At 33.9% G+C, this 7,256-nt stretch overlaps 1 long non-coding RNA gene across 1 annotated transcript; it reads left to right on the forward strand.

The window, feature by feature from the left end:
• Nucleotides 1-878: 878 nt before the first annotated feature.
• LOC137467156 (uncharacterized) lies at nt 879-5,844 on the forward strand. Its single transcript, XR_010995423.1, has 3 exons — nt 879-1,209; nt 2,794-2,913; nt 5,745-5,844. It is a non-coding gene; the product is annotated as an uncharacterized lncRNA (long non-coding RNA).
• The last annotated feature ends 1,412 nt before the right edge of the window (nt 5,845-7,256 follow it).

The raw sequence follows: 7,256 nt of genomic DNA on the forward strand, positions 1-7,256 counted from the left end.
ATTCAGAGCAAAGTACAAATGACAGAACACGAAAATCAGATATGCAGATAACACTATGCCATTTGGATTCAGCTCAGTGAGGAGAGCATGATGGTTTTCTATGGCTGCCAGAGAAACTACAGAGTATCTGAACAGTCAACATACACTTCCTCATTCTATCTGCAGAGGGGTTTTGCTAGAGATGATGCAGCATCAGCTTTAACTATCATTGGTAGAGTTAAACAGACATGCATATTGCTAGGGTGATTACTAGAGGCAGTGGTCTACATCAAGTCAAGGATGTTATTCTGTGGAATGCTGGCTGTTTAGTTACTGTGTGTGTATGGAGTTAAGAGTTTCTTGAATGACTAAACAAAGGTACTCTTTACAAATTTAGAAGTTATCTCATCCTGATGAAACAAATGCCTACTGTCCCCTGATGTCAAAATAGGGGGTTTTGCTTGCATAATCCAGCGTTCCATAGTTATGCTAATGCCATGCCTATCATTGATATGAACAATTTCAAAGTGTAGAATAATTTGGATTGAAAAAGACCCTTAAGATCACTGAGTTCAACCATAAACTTAGCACTGCCAAGACCACTAAAGTAAAAATGATTTGAAATGAAATCAACATAAGGCAGATAAAGTATGTCCTGAGACTGACACAAACAAAAAGGTAAAACTGTACTTATTAGAAATCACTGATTATTAGAAGACCATGCTCCTAAGAGTACTACACAGAAAGAAATTAATCTAACCAGAATAAATATGCTCTGTTAAGGTAAAACAGATGAGTTTTGAGACTAAAATAATTTCAACATGTAGATTAATAAGCTAAATTTTCTTAACATTTACAGAATTCAAGCACAGTAAGCTTGTCAAAAGCATGTCAGTTCTAGCTGACATGCCACAAAGTTGATGACTAACAGGTGGTGATGAGCAAATTCTGAAAATAGCATTCAGCTGTTTCTGACTATGTAACTAGTTCTAGTTTCCAAAGCTTAGAACCAGAAGCTTTCACAGGCTTTTTTTTTCCTCCCCCTCATTTATAGACTATTTAGATGAGCTCACAGTTATGTGACAGAAGTTAGGATTTCTTTTTTTCTGCTAGGGTTGCTTGCTTGAACACCATTATTCATATGAATAAAAGGAGTATTTAGGAACTGACAATTTTAAAGCTATATGGATCAGTGCAGGTATGAAGGAAGGAAGAAAGGTTGCTATGCAGGTGAGATAGGGGCAGGAATATATCTACAACTTTGCTAGTATTATAACTGTTAAAACCTTATTCATGGTCTTGTATGAAATTAGGGCAAGTGATTACTGATTTACAGTGTTCATTATAAAATTCTCTTTTCTCTTTAAAAGACCCTGTTTCTCTTACTTTTAACTAGCTTTTTATTTCTTAATTTCCTTGTTGCTTATGCATTTGATAGTCTTCTCCATCCTTAGGATACTAAAAAGGTCACAGATCTTCATATAAGCATGAATGAAGAATGTTAGCAGGATTTAAAAATACTTTTATTGAGCTGTAAGTTATTCTTACAAGGCAAAACTCAGAATGTTTGGTCAAAATTATTATTCGTCCTATCACAATGGGACTTTTCAGTAAATTAATATCTGTCTCACGGTACTGTCTAGTACTAGTTCTTTACACAGGTGTGTAATGCATCTGCTTAGCTGGTTTATCTCCCTGATATTTGAACAGTATTTGTACATAACTGTTTGAGAACATATGCATAAAATTTTGGAGCAAAAGTGACTTTTTTTTTTTTTTTTTAGTTTTTGCTAAAAAATAATTTATTCTGGCTAAAGGTCACTGAATCTTACCTGTTAGTATGAATTTTTGTGTTACAACATGGCAATACTGGGAAAGAGAGCATGATTTTATAAAAAAAAAAAAGACTATCTTATAAACAAATCCAAGATCTGCTTAATGATAAAAATAAAAGTAAATTTAAATTAATTTTTGGTGTGGATTTGAGGTAGGATGTGATGTCTCCCTTGCATTCTATTTACTTCCATTTCAACAGCAACAAAACCAACTCAATTTTTTGTTTCTTTTTGTGGTTTTTTTTTAATTTTTGGTTTTGGGTTTTTTTTGTGTTTTGGTTTCTTTTGCTAAATAAAATTAACCCATTTGAGTAGAACATAAAACGTTTGCAAATAAGAATGGTATAAGTCTTGGGGAAATCACTGGTGCATTGGTGTCAGAGAAAACTTGGGGGTGTTTTTATGATCAAGATGTGCATTACCACAGACATGAAATCTTCTGCGTCAACAGATTCACATGGTCAAAAGACAATGATTAGTTATAAAGATGTCATGATCCACACCAAATCCAAAAGCAGGGTTTAGATATATAATATTAATAAAACATACAGCTTTTCTATGTTTCCAAAAACTAGCATAACAAATGCATGTCTATTAAAAGAAAAAAGAATGGGTTAAAAAACACTCAAGACAAAAAAAGCCTAAACAAAACAGGAGAAAACCTATGGATTTACTTCTTGCTAAAATACATTTTCATTGGGTTGGTTCAGCTGTTATTCACTTGAGTTTCTAAGAATAAATGGATTTATTTTTTACTGTTTCATACCAAAGCTCCTCTCATATTAAAAAATAAGTTCAATGCTCTTTAAAGTTACTTTCTAAGGACCTGTTTTATTAGGATGGATGAAATTTCCAGGTTACATGATGTTCCTTTTGTGTCTCCACACATAATTTTTTAATGTTATTATTCCATTCATGCCATTCAATTTAAGGCCTGATTATAATATTTTTTCAATTTTTATGTCATTTTCATTTCCAGTTCTGCAAAACAGAGGAAAGTCCATGGTGAAACACTCTCCCTCAATTAGTTCTTTATTTTATAGCTACCATTCCTGCTCACCCCACATACAATTAATGGAAGCAAAGACAGTAAAATCCAGTAATAAATTATAGTCTTTCTTTTTATTATTTTCTCTGGTGCTTACCAATCCTATTTGTCTCTTTCACATAGTCAATAATTCTAAAAGATTAGTCAGCACACAATACTGCCAACTGTGTAATATTTTATATTAATCTCTACCCAACCTGCTACAGTAATTTATAGTTCAACTCCTAGCATCTGGACAGAGTCCCATCTTCTATATTTAGTCCTTATATCAATATTAATATCTACTTTTCAATGCATTTCACATAAAGGACATAATCCCAATTTCATAAATAACATAAACACATAAATAATTTTTCTTCATCACCACATTTTGACAAAATACTTCTAGGGTACCATTGTTTAGGGAATTTTTCCCCCAAAATTTTCTAATCCTTTCATTGTATGTTCTTCTTGAATGGCTTGCTATCACCTTCTGCTGATGGTCCAAAGCATCCCTGAGTTCTCTGAATCCTTTTCTTCAATCCTGCTACTTCCTGGTTCTTTCCAGACCTTCTGTTCAACTTCCTATGACTAAACTTTTTAAAGTTACTCCTGTAGTAGAATACTATAAAAAGAGAGAGAGATGCTGATTATATTAGTTAATTGAACTTTGATTTGAAGAGATTTATTAATCTCTTCACTGTTTTGTGTTTGTCCGTTTGGGGCTTTTTTTACGTTTATCTTTTCCTTTTTCCTTTTATTTTGAAAAATACTTGCATATTTTCAGTGGTTGTCATTATTTCTAGGACTATTGTTTCATTATCCAACTTAAGTAAGGGTTAGATTTCATTCTTAGTTTTACTGCTACATCCAGCTTTGTGCCTATGAATGAGTCATTAAGTTGCCTCTCCCTTTAGTTATCAGTCACTTAGTCGTATAGATATTTCTAACTCTTAGAATTGGGTGCACTGGAAGCCTGATATAACAGTGAAGATAATAATCACCTGTAGAAACATAATTCTTATTTAGAATGTTTTAGACCGTTTTCTTTACATCTTGCTGTGTTGCTCATTAAGCTCCTTCATTTATGAGTTGTTTTTTGCTTGTCTTTTTTTTCATCTGCCAGGAATCTGATTGTGCTTGTAATTGTGACTGCTAGTTCATTACACTTGCTAAGTGGAGCGATAACTATAACCTGCAGTTTCTAATTCTAAATATTCAGAGCTGTCCATTCTATGAAGGGCAAAATTTTTAGTATGCAGACTAGACATTTCATATCAGCTGTATATGTTTGGGGTTACTAAAGTAGTTCCCTAGTAATTCTTCAGCAAACTCTTTAATTTTTAAGGTACTTAGGTCACAGCAAGCAACTACTACCTTGCTTTGAGAAACAGAAAGTTTAATCTCATAAAAAATTAAGGAGGAAATATTTTCCTATCGTTAGAATATGCACTAACTTAAATAGTTACTTATTCTTTCTTTTAGTACCTAACAGATAAAAGAGTTAAGTAGCTAAAAAACAAAAGCAAGTTTTAATGAATACTAATATGATGAAACCTACATCTCTGAGGGACCAAAATTTTCATAAGTTTCACTGTAACATGATGAAAAGTCTTAGGTAAATGCACAGTAAAGGAAAATTGGAAATATTTTCCTTTTTCATTATGAAGAATTTTTGTTTAAGGATTATTACAGGGTACACAAAATGCAAAACTAAACAGTAAAAATCTGAAAGAAAATTATTGGTAATATCACAGAACAGTATTGACTGAAATTAAAGTGAGTTTCACTGCTCTTGGTTTTTTATCTCTCTTTCAAATTTCTTTTGTATTCCAAATGAACTCAATTTCAAGACCAGCAGAATATATTCCAGCCTTCTCTGGAGATCCACAGGAGTAATTATAGAGTTAATCCTGTGGAAATGAAGATTTACTTATTTATTTACATATGTTTTTTACACAGAAATCCTGTGGAATTTTATTAATGCTTAAATCTGCAAGATTCATACAAGCATCTTTTCCTGCCAACCTTTTTTGGATGGTTAATTTAAAACTTATCAACATACATTGGAGGTTAGGTGAGATATCAAAATGCACCTAAAGTTTCAGTGACTGAATTTCATCCTGGATATTCAATGACTATTGCTGGGATATAAAGACACAGAGCTTGATTCAACTACCCAGTTGAATTAAAAGAGTTAAGGCACAAGCCCTAGGGATCTGTAGGACAACGAACTTTTCTGAATGAAAAACTAGAAGCCATACTGGGTGACCCTGGCCATCACAAATGGTCTTATATATACTGTACCATTTGTCAAGCCTTTAAGTCAGAAGTAGACATCTTTATTTAAGCATTTAAAAGTAGGAATTACAGTCTTGAGCTGAAACCTACCCTGAGTACTGAACTAACAAGAACTTACTGAGCCAGAACATTTTTCTCATGTATCAACATTCATGTTAAATGCTTTTACTAACTTGACAGAAATGTGACTCTTTATTCATGTCTGATCTGTATGACAAATTTGCAGACAGTGGATCCAGATGTTAATAGATCCCTAAATGTGTCTCAACAGCGATCACTTTCTGTGAAACTAAATAGTTGTTGTCAGAGTCAAAAAGGCACTGTTAGCTTCAAACCCTACATAAAGACATTGTTTAGCAGTGCCTATCAGAATGAAAATTAAATTAACCAACCTGCCTGTAATCCGCTACTTGTTCAGAGCAGAGACATAAAACCAAGCTGGTAATATCACTGTCATTTTTATAATAAATTAGAGGCTAAACATGTCTCAGAAAGTCACTTATCTTTAATACCTTTTTGGTTTAATCTCAAATGTTGTCCCACCCTAGAAGAGTGTCTTTTCCATTGAATCTGGTTTCCTTTTTCTCTGTGTCACTACACAGGCTAACTCAAGTGGGAAGTGAATATAGGAAGATTCTAGTCTGTCTTCCTTCTTGATACAGGGGTCCAAAGACATTTCTGTCCAGTTGGGTCTTGAAACTCCCAAGGCACAATCTCTCTGGGAAACTTTCTACACTGCACAGTGGTCTTCAAGACCACAAGCCCTAGTCTCTCAGCTGTCCCTCACAGGGCAAGTGCTCCATTCTGTTTTGATGGCCTTCTGCTGAACTCACTCTACTTTACTGATGTCAATCCTATTCTGAAGAACATGAAACTGGATGCAGTAATATTGTTGTGACCTAACAAGTGTGGGGTAAAGGGGATGATAATCACTTCCTTGGACCTGATGTCTTGGGCTGCTGTTAACACAATTCTGTATGCTGTTGCTATTTCTGCTGCCAATACACGTTGCTGACTCCAGTGACTCTCCTCAGGGACTTTTTTCCCAAAACTGTTTCCCAAGTTGTCTGTATCACAGTTGAATTTCCTGAAGTTCCTGTTGGCTTATTCCTACAGTCTGTCACAATTTCTGTGGCTGACAAGGGCCCCAGCCTCATATTGCCTAGTCACTCCACTCAAAAGAGAGTCAAAAGAGAGCTTCATGAGAAGTGAACTGTCTTCACCAGATTCTTGACAAAGATTTTGAACAAGATACATTGATGTTTCCCAAAACACTGCTAGAGTTAAGTGTTAGTATTCTAAAATATTTTGTAAATAGATGGAATTACTTTCTGTAAAGCAGTCTACTTTCATGCACAGTGATGTCTGAAATTTATAAATATGCACATGTTTAAATGGAAAATCCCTAATATAATTTAATGAATCATAACATTTTGATTTGGAGCACACAAACATAAGTAGCTTAATTCAAACTAAGAAAACTATGAAAAGCATGCTAAGCATTCCTAAGAGATGTTCAGAATGTAATGATGCACCATTCAGACAAGTCTGCATTAAAGCTAAAGTCTTTGCAATGAAAGTCTGGAAAAGCATTTTGGGTCATTTGTAAAGATTCTTTACATACTACACAGCTGTTGTAATTTCCCAGCTTTAATAGCAATATGCTGGTGAAAAGAAAATTGTTTTTAAGAAGAACCAAGAAGGAAGGAAGGAAACAAGACATGAATAAAATAATTCTGCAGTTTAATCCAAGAATTAACTTATTCCTCCTACTTGCTACGCACTTGATTTCTGAATCTTTAACAGCATGAGGTCCTCAGCTGCGTAATTACATCTCAATGCATGGACTGGCACTGGTAGCAAACCATTAAATCATAATAAATCTTTGAAATAATTTTTTTCCAGATGGAAAATATACACTACTCTTGGTAGATTTCCTTTATTTAAATCTGACACTTCAGCATCTGCAAATTATTCTTTGAATATCTGAACATATTTTTGTTGATGTAGTCAATCAGCATTTTTTACTGTGTTGCCAGAGGGCAACATAGGCATCAACATTAAGGCATCAACTACATGCTGCTACATCACAGACCTGTAAAATAACTAAATAG

Source organism: Anomalospiza imberbis, chromosome 2 (assembly GCF_031753505.1).
Source record: "Anomalospiza imberbis isolate Cuckoo-Finch-1a 21T00152 chromosome 2, ASM3175350v1, whole genome shotgun sequence".
Taxonomy (NCBI): Eukaryota; Metazoa; Chordata; class Aves; order Passeriformes; family Viduidae; genus Anomalospiza; species Anomalospiza imberbis.